This window comes from Lissotriton helveticus, chromosome 4_1, assembly GCF_964261635.1.
Source record: "Lissotriton helveticus chromosome 4_1, aLisHel1.1, whole genome shotgun sequence".
Classification (NCBI taxonomy): domain Eukaryota; kingdom Metazoa; phylum Chordata; class Amphibia; order Caudata; family Salamandridae; genus Lissotriton; species Lissotriton helveticus.
In genome coordinates, this window is record NC_136063.1 from 969,163,943 (window position 1) to 969,179,661 (window position 15,719).

General features: G+C 36.1%; 6 non-coding genes across 6 annotated transcripts; all 6 read left to right on the top strand.

Moving 5' to 3' along the window:
* The first annotated feature begins 102 nt into the window (after window positions 1–102).
* Window positions 103–176, top strand: TRNAI-AAU (transfer RNA isoleucine (anticodon AAU)). Its single transcript has one exon. It is a non-coding gene; the product is annotated as a tRNA-Ile (tRNA).
* Window positions 177–963: 787 nt separating this feature from the next.
* On the top strand, window positions 964–1,037 carry TRNAI-AAU (transfer RNA isoleucine (anticodon AAU)). Its single transcript has one exon. It is a non-coding gene; the product is annotated as a tRNA-Ile (tRNA).
* A 4,480-nt stretch (window positions 1,038–5,517) lies between these two features.
* Window positions 5,518–5,591, top strand: TRNAI-AAU (transfer RNA isoleucine (anticodon AAU)). Its single transcript has one exon. It is a non-coding gene; the product is annotated as a tRNA-Ile (tRNA).
* Window positions 5,592–6,379: 788 nt separating this feature from the next.
* On the top strand, window positions 6,380–6,453 carry TRNAI-AAU (transfer RNA isoleucine (anticodon AAU)). Its single transcript has one exon. It is a non-coding gene; the product is annotated as a tRNA-Ile (tRNA).
* A 2,097-nt stretch (window positions 6,454–8,550) lies between these two features.
* Window positions 8,551–8,624, top strand: TRNAI-AAU (transfer RNA isoleucine (anticodon AAU)). The gene has a single exon. It is a non-coding gene; the product is annotated as a tRNA-Ile (tRNA).
* Window positions 8,625–9,205: 581 nt separating this feature from the next.
* On the top strand, window positions 9,206–9,279 carry TRNAI-AAU (transfer RNA isoleucine (anticodon AAU)). The gene has a single exon. It is a non-coding gene; the product is annotated as a tRNA-Ile (tRNA).
* Window positions 9,280–15,719: the final 6,440 nt, after the last annotated feature.

Genomic DNA, 15,719 nt, shown 5'->3' on the forward strand with positions numbered 1-15,719 from the left:
CTTAATTCATATTATACAGCTGAAATTAAGCTTTCCAAATCTCCTGGTTATACTATCATTAGCACTGCTTCCTGTGCTGGTTCTCCAGAAGATGTGCAAATTGGCCTGTTAGCTCAGTTGGTTAGAGCGTGGTGCTAATTTCGCCAAGGTCACAGGTTCGATCCCTGTACAGGCCAAGTTTAATTGCTTGAAAAAAGATGAATTTTTCTTGTGTCTCATTTTGGACTGTTTATCTCCTTGGATCAAGCGCTGCTTGAAGGATTGGTTGAATACATTTGATATAATTATAGAATTAATTACTATTCTTAAAGCTCCTGGAATATCTATTAATGGTTCTAAGTTCTAACGCCAAGTAACTAAATCTCTTATTCATTGCAATTTATTGAGATCACTTTTGTTTAGTCTTGTTGATAATATATAAAGATACTATGAATGTATACAGCTAAATAAAAGCTTTCCAACTATCCCGGATTAACAATCAGAAGGACTTCATCATCTGCTAATTCTTCAAAAGTATGCTATATATTTAGTGAGCCTATTAGTTTAGTCTGTTAGAGCATGAAGTTAAAAACACAAAGGACATACTTTCAATCAGTCTCCAAGCCAATACTTGATGCTCCTTTAATGTTGAAAATAGATGTATTTTCTTCTGTATCATGTTTACCTCTATATTTCCTTTGCGCAGAAGCTGTTAGAATGATTAGATGAATCAATTGAATATAGGTGATGAACATTTATTTATTGCTAAACCACGTGGAAAAAACGTTACTGGTTCAAAATTCTAACACTAAGTATGGAAATCTCTTTTGTATTACAATTTTTTTGAAGTCATATTAGTTTCTTCATGTTGATAATATGAACCTTAATTCATATTAAACAGCTGAAATTAAGCTTTCCAAATCTCCCGGTTGAACTATCATTAGCACTGCTTCCTGTGCTGGTCCTCCAGAAGATGTGCAAATTGGCCTGTTAGCTCAGTTGGTTAGAGCGTGGTGCTAATAACGCCAAGGTCACAGGTTCGATCCCTGTACAGGCCAAGTTTAATTGTTTGAAAAAAGATGAATTATTCTTGTGTCTCATTTTGGACTGTTTATCTCCTTGGATCAAACGCTGCTTGAAGGATTGGATGGAATCAGTAGCATTTCATCATCTGCTAATTCTTCAATAGTATGCTATATATTTAGTGAGCCTATTAGTTTAGTCTGTTAGAGCATGAAGTTAAAAACGCAAAGGACATACTTTCAATCAGTCTCCAAGCAAATACTTGATGCTCCTTTAATGTTGAAAATAGATTTATTTTCTTCTGTATCATGTTTACCTCTATATTTCCATTGCCCAGAAGCTGATAGAATGATTAGATGAATCAATTGAATATAGGTGATGAATATTTATTTATTGCTAAACCTCGTGGAAAAAACGTTACTGGTTCAAAATACTAACACTAAGTATGGAAATCTCTTTTGTATTGCAAGTTTTTTTGAAGTCATATTAGTTTCTTCATGTTGATAATATGAACCTTAATTCATATTAAACAGCTGAAATTAAGCTTTCCAAATCTCCCGGTTGAACTATCATTAGCACTGCTTCCTGTGCTGGTCCTCCAGAAGATGTGCAAATTGGCCTGTTAGCTCAGTTGGTTAGAGCGTGGTGTTAATTTCGCCAAGGTCACAGGTTTGATCCCTGTACAGGCCAAGTTTAATTGTTTGAAAAAAGATGAATTTTTCTTGTGTCTCATTTTGGACTGTTTATCTCCTTGGATCAAACGCTGCTTGAAGGATTGTATGAATACATTTGATATAATTATAGAATTAATTACTATTCTTAAAGCGCCTGGAATATCTATTAATGGTTCTAAGTTCTAACGCCAAGTAACTAAATCTCTTGTTCATTGCAATTTATTGAGATCATTTTTGTTTAGTCTTGTTGATAATATATAAAGATACTATGAATGTATACAGCTAAATAAAAGCTTTCCAACTATCCCGGATTAACAATCAGTAGGACTTCATCATCTGCTTCATCTTCAATAGTATGCTATATATATAGTGAGACTATTAGTTTAGTCTGTTAGAGCATGAAGTTAAAAACACCAAGGACATACTTTCAACCAGTCTCCAAGCCAATACTTGATGCTCCTTTAATGTTGAAAATAGATGTATTTTCTACTGTATCATGTTTATCTCTATATTTCCTTTTAGGAGAAGCTGATAAAATGATTAGATGAATCAATTCAATATAGGTGATGAATATTTATTTATTGCTTAACCACATGGAAAAAACGTTAATGGTTCTAAGTTCTAACACTAAGTATGAAAATCTCTTTTGTATTGTAATTTTTTTTAAGTCATATTAGTTTCTTCATGTTGATAATATATAACTAAAACTTCATGGCAAACTGCTGAAATTAAGCTGTCCAAATCTTCTGGGTTAACTATCATTTGCCCTTCTTCATATGCTGGACCTACAGGTAGTTGTGCAAAATGGTCTGTTAGCTCAGATGGTTATGGCGTGGTGCTAATAACGCCAAGGTCACAGGTTCGATCCCTGTACAGGCCAAGTTTAATTGTTTGAAAAAAGATTAATTATTCTGGTGACTCATTTTGGACTGTTTATCTCCTTGGATCACACGCTGCTTGAAGGATTGGATGGAATCAGTAGCATTTCATCATCTGCTAATTCTTCAAAAGTATGCTATATATTTAGTGAGCCTATTAGTTTAGTCTGTTAGAGCATGAAGTTAAAAACACAAAGGACATACTTTCAATCAGTCTCCAAGCCAATACTTGATGCTCCTTTAATGTTGAAAATAGATTTATTTTCTTCTGTATCATGTTTACCTTTATATTTCCATTGCCCAGAAGCTGATAGAATGATTAGATGAATCAATTGAATATAGGTGATGAATATTTATTTATTGCTAAACCACGTGGAAAAAACGTTACTGGTTCAAAATACTAACACTAAGTATGGAAATCTCTTTTGTATTGCAAGTTTTTTTGAAGTCATATTAGTTTCTTCATGTTCATAATATGAACCTTAATTCATATTAAACAGCTGAAATTAAGCTTTCCAAATCTCCCCGTTGAACTATCATTAGCACTGCTTCCTGTGCTGGTCCTCCAGAAGGTGTGCAAATTGGCCTGTTAGCTCGGTTGGTTAGAGCGTGGTGCTAATTTCGCCAAGGTCACAGGTTCGATCCCTGTACAGGCCAAGTTTAATTGTTTGAAAAAAGATGAATTTTTCTTGTGTCTCATTTTGGACTGTTTATCTCCTTGGATCAAACGCTGCTTGTAGGATTGGATGAATACATTTGATATAATTATAGAATTAATTACTATTCTTAAAGCGCCTGGAATATCTATTAATGGTTCTAAGTTCTAACGCCAAGTAACTAAATCTCTTATTCATTGCAATTTATTGAGATCATTTTTGTTTAGTCTTGTTGATAATATATAAAGATACTATGAATGTATACAGCTAAATAAAAGCTTTCCAACTATCCCGGATTAACAATCAGTAGGACTTCATCATCTGCTTCATCTTCAATAGTATGCTATATATATAGTGAGACTATTAGTTTAGTCTGTTAGAGCATGAAGTTAAAAACACCAAGGACATACTTTCAATCAGTCTCCAAGCCAATACTTGATGCTCCTTTAATGTTGAAAATAGATGTATTTTCTACTGTATCATGTTTATCTCTATATTTCCTTTTAGGAGAAGCTGATAAAATGATTAGATGAATCAATTCAATATAGGTGATGAATATTTATTTATTGCTTAACCACATGGAAAAAACGTTAATGGTTCTAAGTTCTAACACTAAGTATGAAAATCTCTTTTGTATTGTAATTTTTTTTAAGTCATATTAGTTTCTTCATGTTGATAATATATAACTAAAACTTCATGGTAAACTGCTGAAATTAAGCTGTCCAAATCTTTTGGGTTAACTATCATTTGCCCTTCTTCATATGCTGGACCTGCAGGTAGTTGTGCAAAATGGTCTTGTTAGCTCAGATGGTTATGGCGTGGTGCTAATAACACCAAGGACACAGGTTCGATCCCTGTACAGGCCAAGTTTAATTGTTTGAAAAAAGATTAATTATTCTGGTGACTCGTTTTGGACTGTTTATCTCCTTGGATCACACGCTGCTTGAAGGATTGGATGGAATCAGTAGCATTTCATCATCTGCTAATTCTTCAAAAGTATGCTATATATTTAGTGAGCCTATTAGTTTAGTCTGTTAGAGCATGAAGTTAAAAACGCAAAGGACATACTTTCAATCAGTCTCCAAGCCAATACTTGATGCTCCTTTAATGTTGATAATAGATGTATTTTCTTCTGTATCATGTTTACCTCTATATTTCCTTCGCGCAGAAGCTGATAGAATGATTAGATGAATCAATTGAATATAGGTGATGAATATTTATTTATTGCTAAACCACGTGGAAAAAACGTTACTGGTTCAAAATTCTAACACTAAGTATGGAAATCTCTTTTGTATTGCAATTTTTTTGAAGTCATATTAGTTTCTTCATGTTGATAATATGAACCTTAATTCATATTAAACAGCTGAAATTAAGCTTTCCAAATCTCCCGGTTGAACTATCATTAGCACTGCTTCCTGTGCTGCTCCTCCATAATATGTGCAAATTGGCCTGTTAGCTCAGTTGGTTAGAGCGTGGTGCTAATAACGCCAAGGTCATATGTTTGATCCCTGTACAGGCCAAGTTTTATTGTTTGAAAAAAGATGAATTTTTCTTGTGTCTCATTTTGGACTGTTTATCTCCTTGGATCAAACGCTGCTTGAAGGATTGGTTGAATACATTTGATGTAATTATAGAATTAATTACTATTCTTAAAGCGCCTGGAATATCTATTAATGGTTCTAAGTTCTAACGCCAAGTAACTAAATCTCTTATTCATTGCAATTTATTGAGATCACTTATGTTTAGTCTTGTTGATAATATATAAAGATACTATGAATGTATACAGCTAAATAAAAGCTTTCCAACTATCCCGGATTAACAATCAGTAGGACTTCATCATCTGCTAATTCTTCAAAAGTATGCTATATATTTAGTGAGCCTATTAGTTTAGTCTGTTAGAGCATGAAGTTAAAAACACAAAGGACATACTTTCAATCAGTCTCCAAGCCAATACTTGATGCTCATTTAATGTTGAAAATAGATGTATTTTCTTCTGTATCATGTTTACCTCTATATTTCCTTTGCGCAGAAGCTGTTAGAATGATTACATGAATTAATTGAATATAGGTGATGAATATTTATTTATTGCTAAACGACGTGGAAAAAACGTTACTGGTTCAAAATTCTAACACTAAGTATGGAAATCTCTTTTGTATTGCAATTTTTTTGAAGTCATATTAGTTTCTTCATGTTGATAATATGAACCTTAATTCATATTAAACAGCTGAAATTAAGCTTTCCAAATCTCCTGGTTGAACTATCATTAGCACTGCTTCCTGTGCTGGTCCTCCAGAAGATGTGCAAATTGGCCTGTTAGCTCAGTTGGTTAGAGCGTGGTGCTAATTTCGCCAAGGTCACAGGTTCGATCCCTGTACAGGCCAAGTTTAATTGCTTGAAAAAAGATGAATTTTTCTTGTGTCTCATTTTGGACTGTTTATCTCCTTGGATCAAATGCTGCTTGAAGGATTGGATGAATACATTTGATATAATTATATAATTAATTAATATTCTTAAAGCGCCTGGAATATCTATTAATGGTTCTAAGGTCTAACGCCTAGTAACTAAATCTCTTATTCATTGCAATTTATTGAGATCATTTTTGTTTAGTCTTGTTGATAATATATAAAGATACTATGAATGTATACAGCTAAATAAAAGCTTTCCAACTATCCCGGATTAACAATCAGTAGGACTTCATCATCTGCTTCATCTTCAATAGTATGCCATATATTAAGTGAGACTATTAGTTTAGTCTGTTAGAGCATGAAGTTAAAAACGCAAAGGACATACTTTCAATCAGTCCCCAAGCCAATACTTGATGCTCCTTTAATGTTGAAAATAGATTTATTTTCTTCTGTATCATGTTTATCTCTATATTTCCATTGCCCAGAAGCTGATAGAATGATTAGATGAATCAATTGAATATAGGTGATGAATATTTATTTATTGCTAAACCACGCGGAAAAAACGTTACTGGTTCAAAATACTAACACTAAGTATGGAAATCTCTTTTGTATTGCAAGTTTTTTTGAAGTCATATTAGTTTCTTCATGTTGATAATATGAACCTTAATTCATATTAAACAGCTGAAATTAAGCTTTCCAAATCTCCCGGTTGAACTATCATTAGCACAGCTTCCTGTGCTGGTCCTCCAGAAGATGTGCAAAGTGGCCTGTTAGCTCAGTTGGTTAGAGCGTGGTGCTAATTTCGCCAAGGTCACAGGTTCGATCCCTGTACAGGCCAAGTTTAATTGTTTGAAAAAAGATGAATTTTTCTTGTGTCTCATTTTGGACTGTTTATCTCCTTGGATCAAACGCTGCTTGAAGGATTGGATGAATACATTTGATATAATTATAGAATTAATTACTATTCTTAAAGCGCCTGGAATATCTATTAATGGTTCTAAGTTCTAACGCCAAGTAACTAAATCTCTTATTCATTGCAATTTATTGAGATCATTTTTGTTTAGTCTTGTTGATAATATATAAAGATACTATTAATGTATACAGCTAAATAAAAGCTTTCCAACTATCCCGGATTAACAATCAGTAGGACTTCATCATCTGCTTCATCTTCAATAGTATGCTATATATATAGTGAGACTATTAGTTTAGTCTGTTAGAGCATGAAGTTAAAAACACCAAGGACATACTTTCAACCAGTCTCCAAGCCAATACTTGATGCTCCTTTAATGTTGAAAATAGATGTATTTTCTACTGTATCATGTTTATCTCTATATTTCCTTTTAGGAGAAGCTGATAAAATGATTAGATGAATCAATTCAATATAGGTGATGAATATTTATTTATTGCTTAACCACATGGAAAAAACGTTAATGGTTCTAAGTTCTAACACTAAGTATGAAAATCTCTTTTGTATTGTAATTTTTTTAAGTCATATTAGTTTCTTCATGTTGATAATATATAACTAAAACTTCATGGTAAACTGCTGAAATTAAGCAGTCCAAATCTTCTGGGTTAACTATCATTTGCCCTTCTTCATATGCTGGACCTCCATGTAATTGTGCAAAATGGTCTGTTAGCTCAGATGGTTATGGCGTGGTGCTAATAACGCCAAGGTCACAGGTTCGATCCCTGTACAGGCCAAGTTTAATTGTTTGAAAAAAGATTAATTATTCTGGTGACTCATTTTGGACTGTTTATCTCCTTGGATCACACGCTGCTTGAAGGATTGGATGGAATCAGTAGCATTTCATCATCTGCTAATTCTTCAAAAGTATGCTATATATTTAGTGAGCCTATTAGTTTAGTCTGTTAGAGCATGAAGTTAAAAACGCAAAGGACATACTTTCAATCAGTCTCCAAGCCAATACTTGATGCTCCTTTAATGTTGATAATAGATGTATTTTCTTCTGTATCATGTTTACCTCTATATTTCCTTCGCGCAGAAGCTGATAGAATGATTAGATGAATCAATTGAATATAGGTGATGAATATTTATTTATTGCTAAACCACGTGAAAAAAACGTTACTGGTTCAAAATTCTAACACTAAGTATGGAAATCTCTTTTGTATTGCAATTTTTTTGAAGTCATATTAGTTTCTTCATGTTGATAATATGAACCTTAATTCATATTAAACAGCGGAAATTAAGCTTTCCAAATCTCCCGGTTGCACTATCATTAGCACTGCTTCCTGTGCTGGTCTCCCCGAAGATGTGCAAATTTCCCTGTTAGCTCAGTTGGTTAGAGCGTGGTGCTAATAACGCCAAGGTCATATGTTCGATCCCTGTACAGGCCAAGTTTAATTGTTTGAAAAAAGATGAATTTTTCTTGTGTCTCATTTTGGACTGTTTATCTCCTTGGATCAAACGCTGCTTGAAGGATTGGATGGAATCAGTAGCATTTCATCATCTGCTAATTCTTCAATAGTATGCTATATATTTAGTGAGCCTATTAGTTTAGTCTGTTAGAGCATGAAGTTAAAAACGCAAAGGACATACTTTCAATCAGTCTACAAGCCAATACTTGATGCTCCTTTAATGTTGAAAATAGATTTATTTTCTTCTGTATCATGTTTACCTCTATATTTCCATTGCCCAGAAGCTGATAGAATGATTAGATGAATCAATTGAATATAGGTGATGAATATTTATTTATTGCTAAACCACGTGGAAAAAACGTTACTGGTTCAAAATTCTAACACTAAGTATGGAAATCTCTTTTGTATTACAATTTTTTTGAAGTCATATTAGTTTCTTCATGTTGATAATATGAACCTTAATTCATATTAAACAGCTGAAATTAAGCTTTCCAAATCTCCCGGTTGAACTATCATTAGCACTGCTTCCTGTGCTGGTCCTCCAGAAGATGTGCAAATTGGCCTGTTAGCTCAGTTGGTTAGAGCGTGGTGCTAATAACGCCAAGGTCACAGGTTCGATCCCTGTACAGGCCAAGTTTAATTGTTTGAAAAAAGATGAATTATTCTTGTGTCTCATTTTGGACTGTTTATCTCCTTGGATCAAACGCTGCTTGAAGGATTGGATGGAATCAGTAGCATTTCATCATCTGCTAATTCTTCAATAGTATGCTATATATTTAGTGAGCCTATTAGTTTAGTCTGTTAGAGCATGAAGTTAAAAACGCAAAGGACATACTTTCAATCAGTCTCCAAGCCAATACTTGATGCTCCTTTAATGTTGAAAATAGATTTATTTTCTTCTGTATCATGTTTACCTCTATATTTCCATTGTCCAGAAGCTGATAGAATGATTAGATGAATCAATTGAATATAGGGGATGAATATTTATTTATTGCTAAACCACGTGGAAAAAACGTTACTGGTTCAAAATACTAACACTAAGTATGGAAATCTCTTTTGTATTGCAAGTTTTTTTGAAGTCATATTAGTTTCTTCATGTTGATAATATGAACCTTAATTCATATTAAACAGCTGAAATTAAGTTTTCCAAATCTCCTGGTTGAACTATCATTAGCACTGCTTCCTGTGCTGGTCCTCCAGGAGATGTGCAAATTGGCCTGTTAGCTCAGTTGGTTAGAGCGTGGTGCTAATTTCGCCAAGGTCACAGGTTCGATCCCTGTACAGGCCAAGTTTAATTGTTTGAAAAAAGATGAATTTTTCTTGTGTCTCATTTTGGACTGTTTATCTCCTTGGATCAAACGCTGCTTGAAGGATTGGTTGAATACATTTGATATAATTATAGAATTAATTACTATTCTTAAAGCTCCTGGAATATCTATTAATGGTTCTAAGTTCTAACGCCAAGTAACTAAATCTCTTATTCATTGCAATTTATTGAGATCACTTTTGTTTAGTCTTGTTGATAATATATAAAGATACTATGAATGTATACAGCTAAATAAAAGCTTTCCAACTATCCCGGATTAACAATCAGTAGGACTTCATCATCTGCTTCATCTTCAATAGTATGCCATATATTAAGTGAGACTATTAGTTTAGTCTGTTAGAGCATGAAGTTAAAAACGCCAAGGACATACTTTCAATCAGTCTCCAAGCCAATACTTGATGCTCCTTTAATGTTGAAAATAGATGTATTTTCTACTGTATCATGTTTATCTCTATATTTCCTTTGAGGAGAAGCTGTTAGAATGATTGGATGAATCAATTGAATATAGGTGATGAATATTTATTTCTTGCTAAACCACGCGGAAAAAACGTTACTGGTTCAAAATACTAACACTAAGTATGGAAATCTCTTTTGTATTGCAAGTTTTTTTGAAGTCATATTAGTTTCTTCATGTTGATAATATATAACTAAAACTTCATGGTAAACTGCTGAAATTAAGCTTTCCAAATCTTCTGGGTTAACTATCATTTGCCCTTCTTCATATGCTGGACCTCCAGGTGGTTGTGCAAAATGGTCTGTTAGCTCAGATGGTTATAGCGTGGTGCTAATAACACCAAGGTCACAGGTTCGATCCCTGTACAGGCCAAGTTTAATTGTTTGAAAAAAGATGAATTATTCTTGTGTCTCATTTTGGACTGTTTATCTCCTTGGATCAAACGCTGCTTGAAGGATTGGATGGAATCAGTAGCACTTCATCATCTGCTAATTCTTCAATAGTATGCTATATATTTAGTGAGCTTATTAGTTTAGTCTGTTAGAGCATGAAATTAAAAACGCAAAGGACATACTTTCAATCAGTCTCCAAGCCAATACTTGATGCTCCTTTAATGTTGAAAATAGATTTATTTTCTTCTGTATCATGTTTACCTCTATATTTCCTTTGCGCAGAAGCTGATAGAATGATTAGATGAATCAATTGAATATAGGTGATGAATATTTATTTATTGCTAAACCACGTGGAAAAAACGTTACTGGTTCAAAATACTAACACTAAGTAAGGAAATCTCTTTTGTATTGCAAGTTTTTTTGAAGTCATATTAGTTTCTTGATGTTGATAATATGAAACTTAATTCATATTAAACAGCTGAAATTAAGCTTTCCAAATCTCCCAGTTGAACTATCATTAGCACTGCTTCCTGTGCTGGTCCTCCAGAAAATGTGCAAATTGGCCTGTTAGCTCAGTTGGTTATACCGTGGTGCTAATAACGCCAAGGTCACAGGCTCGATCCCTGTACAGGCCAAGTTTAATTGTTTGAAAAAAGATGAATTTTTCTTGTGTCTCATTTTGGACTGTTTATCTCCTTGGATCAAACACTGCTTGAAGGATTGGATGAATACATTTGATATAATTGTAGAATTAATTACTATTCTTAAAGCGCCTGGAATATCTATTAATGGTTCTAAGTTCTAACGCCAAGTAACTAATTGTCTTATTTATTGCAATTTATTGAGATAATTTTTGTTTAGTCTTTTTTTTTTTTTTTTTTATCCTCATTTGCGTGCATGGCTCCAATCTATCAAAACTATAAATTGCCACAGAGCAGGAAATTAGGCTGAGCTTTTGTGCTGTCTCAGCGTTAGCTGGCAGGGATGTCGTAAGAGAGGGGGGAGGCCAGTTCGCAGCAGCACATTCACGTAAGCCTTGGAAGATCTTGCTTAGGGCTGTTAGTTGGTAGAAAGTGCCCGAGGTGCCGAGGCCCCATAAGCACCATAGCTTCTTGCCATAGATACAAGGGTAGGCAATGCCCGCATTAATCATAGGACCTGAGAAAAAAAAAAAAAAAAAAAAAAACCCAGGCTCAATGCTGCTGCTCTAACTTTGTCCAAAAGGCTCTCCTATTGGGATTCCCTCCCCTGGCCAGGTCAAGTTTGGAAATCTGGAGAAGCGATGACCGCCATTCGTGTAAAGTGGGCGGCTGAACATCTTTCCAATGTCTGCAGATCTCCCTACGCGCCGCCAGAATAGAATAAAATAACAAATTAGAATCAGCATTCTGGGCTTTGCCTCTCAGGCCAAATATAACAAGGGCTAGATCAATGGAAATGTGATAACCCAGTGACAGGGATAGCTTGTTTCCAATGGAGTCCCAGAATGGAGTTATTTTTGGGCATTCGTAAAACATGTGGATGTTGGATGCCGCAACTAGACCACACCTTGGGCACGAGACCGGGCCTGTTGAAGAAAACTTTGTCAGCCTCTGCGGGGAATAGTATGCCCTGTGTATTGTGAAAAGATGGTTCCTACGGAGCCAAGCGGGTTTAACCAGGTCCCATAGTACTACACAAGAGGCTGTCCAAAGCTCCTCTACGTCTATACCTGGCATTGAATCAGCCCATAATGATGTCGGAAGACAAAATTTACCATCTGTTTCCTCTATGATCTTGTTGTACCAGAGTGATATTTCCTTCTTTACAGGGGGGCTGTCCAGCAGGCACATCACTAGTTCACTGTTGCCCCCTATAGGTAAGCTACTGACCCGGGTTGGCTGTGCATTATATGTTTGAGACCAGCTTGAAATTTGGATATATTTGAATCTCGACAGGCTTGGCCCGACTTTGTTGGTTAAGTAGTCCCAAGGAAGCAGAGATCCATCCATGAACAGGTCTCCCCAAGTGTTGATTTCGGCCTCTCTCAGTGGATGTGTAAGTGCATCTTCTGTCCAAGCTGGGGGAGCGGGTAAGTCCCATATAGGAGCATTCTCTGAGTAATACCCCAATTTGATCGCATGCCTCACTCTATACCACGTGGATGCTATCCCCTGCAAAACCTTCAGTTTTATTTTTTTTTTAAATTTAGGGTCTCCGAATTTAAACAGAAAATCGACCTGTCCAACTCCCTCGCAATTCAATAAAGTAGAGAACATGCGGCCTACCCCTGTTGCTGCTGGTGTTTTTAATAGCATGCGTGAATGCGAAAGCTGAAACGCCCATGCGTATACCTGAAGATCTGGTCCCGCCAGCCCTCCCTTTTCTCTGCGGCGTCTTATTTTCTTCCAAGAGATTCTTGGGCTCTTGTTATTCCAGATGAAATTAGAAATAGCGCTCTGCAACTTTGAAATTAACTTAGGATCAAAGAAAAGTGGAATAGAATGAAACAGAAATTAAATCTTTGGCAGAATACACATCTTTACCAGGTTAACCTTACCTAAAATAGTGAGTGGGAGGTGTGACCAATCTCTCATGTGTTGTCGGCATTGCACTGCTGTTTTGGCAAAATTTAAAGAAGCAATCAAGTCAATGTCTTTAACTATATTTATCCCCAAGTATCGTATTTGAGATCTTGAAGTTTCATTGTCTGCAATTAAATTAATATTCCAAGACATTGACTCTGTCTTAGAGGCATTCACTTCATAGCCTGAGATTTTTCCAAATTTGAGAGCTAGGTCAATGACCTCTGGATATGCTGCATTGATGTTTGTCGTAAAGATCATTATATCGTCAGCATAAAGTGCCACTTTTTTTTTCCAATCTCCGAAGACCAAAGGTTTAATATGTGTGCTGTCTCTTAAAGATTGCGCGAAGGGTTCGATATATAAGTCGAAAAGAAGGGGAGACAGGGGACAGCCCTGTCGGGTTCCTCTAGTTACCCTAAATGGTGCCGTAAGGCCCCCATTTATCAAGATTGAAGCTGAAGGACTACGATAAAGCAAATCAATTGCTCTACGGAATTTATCTCCAGCGTTAAATTTTTTCAAGGCCTCCGACAGGTACAACCAGTTCACCCTGTCGAAGGCCTTGGTAGCATCCAACGTGAGAATAGATAGGGGAAGAGCTTCTTTTATGGCCACATCTATGGATCCTACTAGTTCATAAGTGAGCTCATATAACTGTCTCCCTCTTATAAAGCCTTTTTGGTTGGAATGTATTATGTCAGGCACAACCAGGCCAAGCCGTTTGGCCAATATTGTGGCAATAATTTTGTAATCGGCATTTAGAATAGAAATAGGCCGATATGAGCCGCAATCCGAGGGAGGTTTCTCTGGCTTCAAAATGAGGGTTATAGAGGCGCTGTCCCATGAAACTGGTGGTACTTCTCCATCCCTCAATATTTGATTAAATAAAGCCTCTAAAATTGGGGACACCTCTGATATCAGGTTTTTGTATATTTCGCTCGGTAAACCATCGGTTCCTGCCGCCTTGCCCCCTTTAGCTCCCCTTATAGCCTTCTCTACTTCAGCAATACTTATTTCCTCTTCCAGAAATCGACTCTGTTCAAGCGACAAAGATGGAAGGGAGACATCCTCTAACCAGCTCGTGATATCATTGTGTGTAACGTAAAGATCTTCATGTTAGATTGATTGAAAGAATGTTTTGAATGTTTCCCTAATTTCTGCATCGCTTGAAAAGGTGCCCTTCTCTGATGTGACGGAGGTAATATTATTTCGAACACGATCTGATTTAACTTTCCAGGCCAGTAATCTTCCTGCCCCTTCTCCATACTGGAAGTGAGAGAGTTTGCTTGCCTCCCATTTCTGTAAGACACGCTTCTCAAGGATCGGTGATAGGCTACTCTTTAGTCTGTCTATCTCTGCAAGTTTAAGAGACAAGTCATGATTATCTATAAATCTACCCGTATCAATATCAGACTGAACGGTAGACATGCTATTCTCAATAGAAGATACTTCACCCCTGTACTGCCTTCTTCTATGAGCCACTCTGTTCTTCACGATGCCTCTTAGTGTGCACTTAAAGGCGTCCCATACAATACTTGCTGGGGCTGTGTCCACGTTAATAATGAAAAACTCTCGCGCTTCTGATTGAAGAAATTCTATATCATCTGTTGATGTAAGAAATGATCTATCAAAGGACCACAATCTTGTGGGAGGCATGCCTCCCCACTCTAGTTCGAGCTTCATTGCGGAATGGTCCGAAAGGTGCGAAGGAATGTAATCTACTAAGGTGATGGAATCAACCAAAGCTCTACTAGTTAGGATAAAATCTGTTCTAGATCTGTGTCTATACTTGAGATTTCTAAATGAGAAGCCCTGCCTCTGGCCCTCTCTAAGCCTCCAAATATCGACGTATCCGTATTGATTCATTAAACCTAAAAGGCAATTTCTAGATTTAGAGGAAACTTTCTGTCTGCTATTAGGAGATTTGTCCAGTTCAAGGTGATATTGAAATCGCCGGTTATGATAACTGGCTCTGGGAATCTTAAAAGATGTTGAAATAGAGATTCTAGTACGGAAGGATCATCGCAATTAGGCCCGTAATAGCCTACTAGTGTTATTACCATACCTCCTATCTCTATTGATACAATGGCCCATCTCCCTCCAGAATCTACTTTCTGCTGTATGATTTTCAAACTCGTAGATTTCTTGAAAAGAAAAGAAACCCCCCGCGTGTTTAATGATTGAGATGATGAAATTGAGGACTCTATCCACCTATTCCTTTTGGCTAGCTCAAGCATTTCGCTTTCAATTAAGTGTGTCTCCTGGAGTATAATGATCCCGGCATCAGTGTCTCGGAGATATTGGATGATTTTATTAGCTCGAGGTCTGGTGCGGAGACCATTAACGTTCCAGGATAAAATCTTGAGCCTAATCATAGTGCTGGGAATATGGGCTACTTTGAGAGACTGCCAAAATGTAAAGATTCATGTTTTTCTGCCAGAAATAAATAAGAGTGCTTGTGAACAAGAACTTACAAAAGTATGATGATTGTAGCTCAATCAAAAGTGTATATTTTTTCCTATTTTTGTTTTGCCCCTTCCCCCCCCCCCCCCGTGACCCCTAGAGCCCACCCCCCTCCCCTGGGAAACCCTTGTACTCACTGACCGGAAGTTTCCGGAAGTAAGTGCTCCTTGCTCTTCCCCGATCCCACCTCATGTGCCTCTCAATATAGCGTAATAACTCGCCTTTCAGATATTAATACATATTTTATGAGTGTATATTTATATATATATTTTTCTATCTTCCGCTTTATGTTTCCCCTCCAAATAGATTGCCTCTATATTTCCTTTGCGCAGAAGCTGATAGAATGATTAGATGAATCAATTGAATATAGGTGATGAATATTTATTTATTGCTAAACCACGTGAAAAAACGTTACTGGTTCAAAATTCTAACACTAAGTATGGAAATCTCTTTTGTATTGCAATTTTTTTGAAGTCATATTAGTTTCTTCATGTTGATAATATGAAAATTAATTCATATTAAACA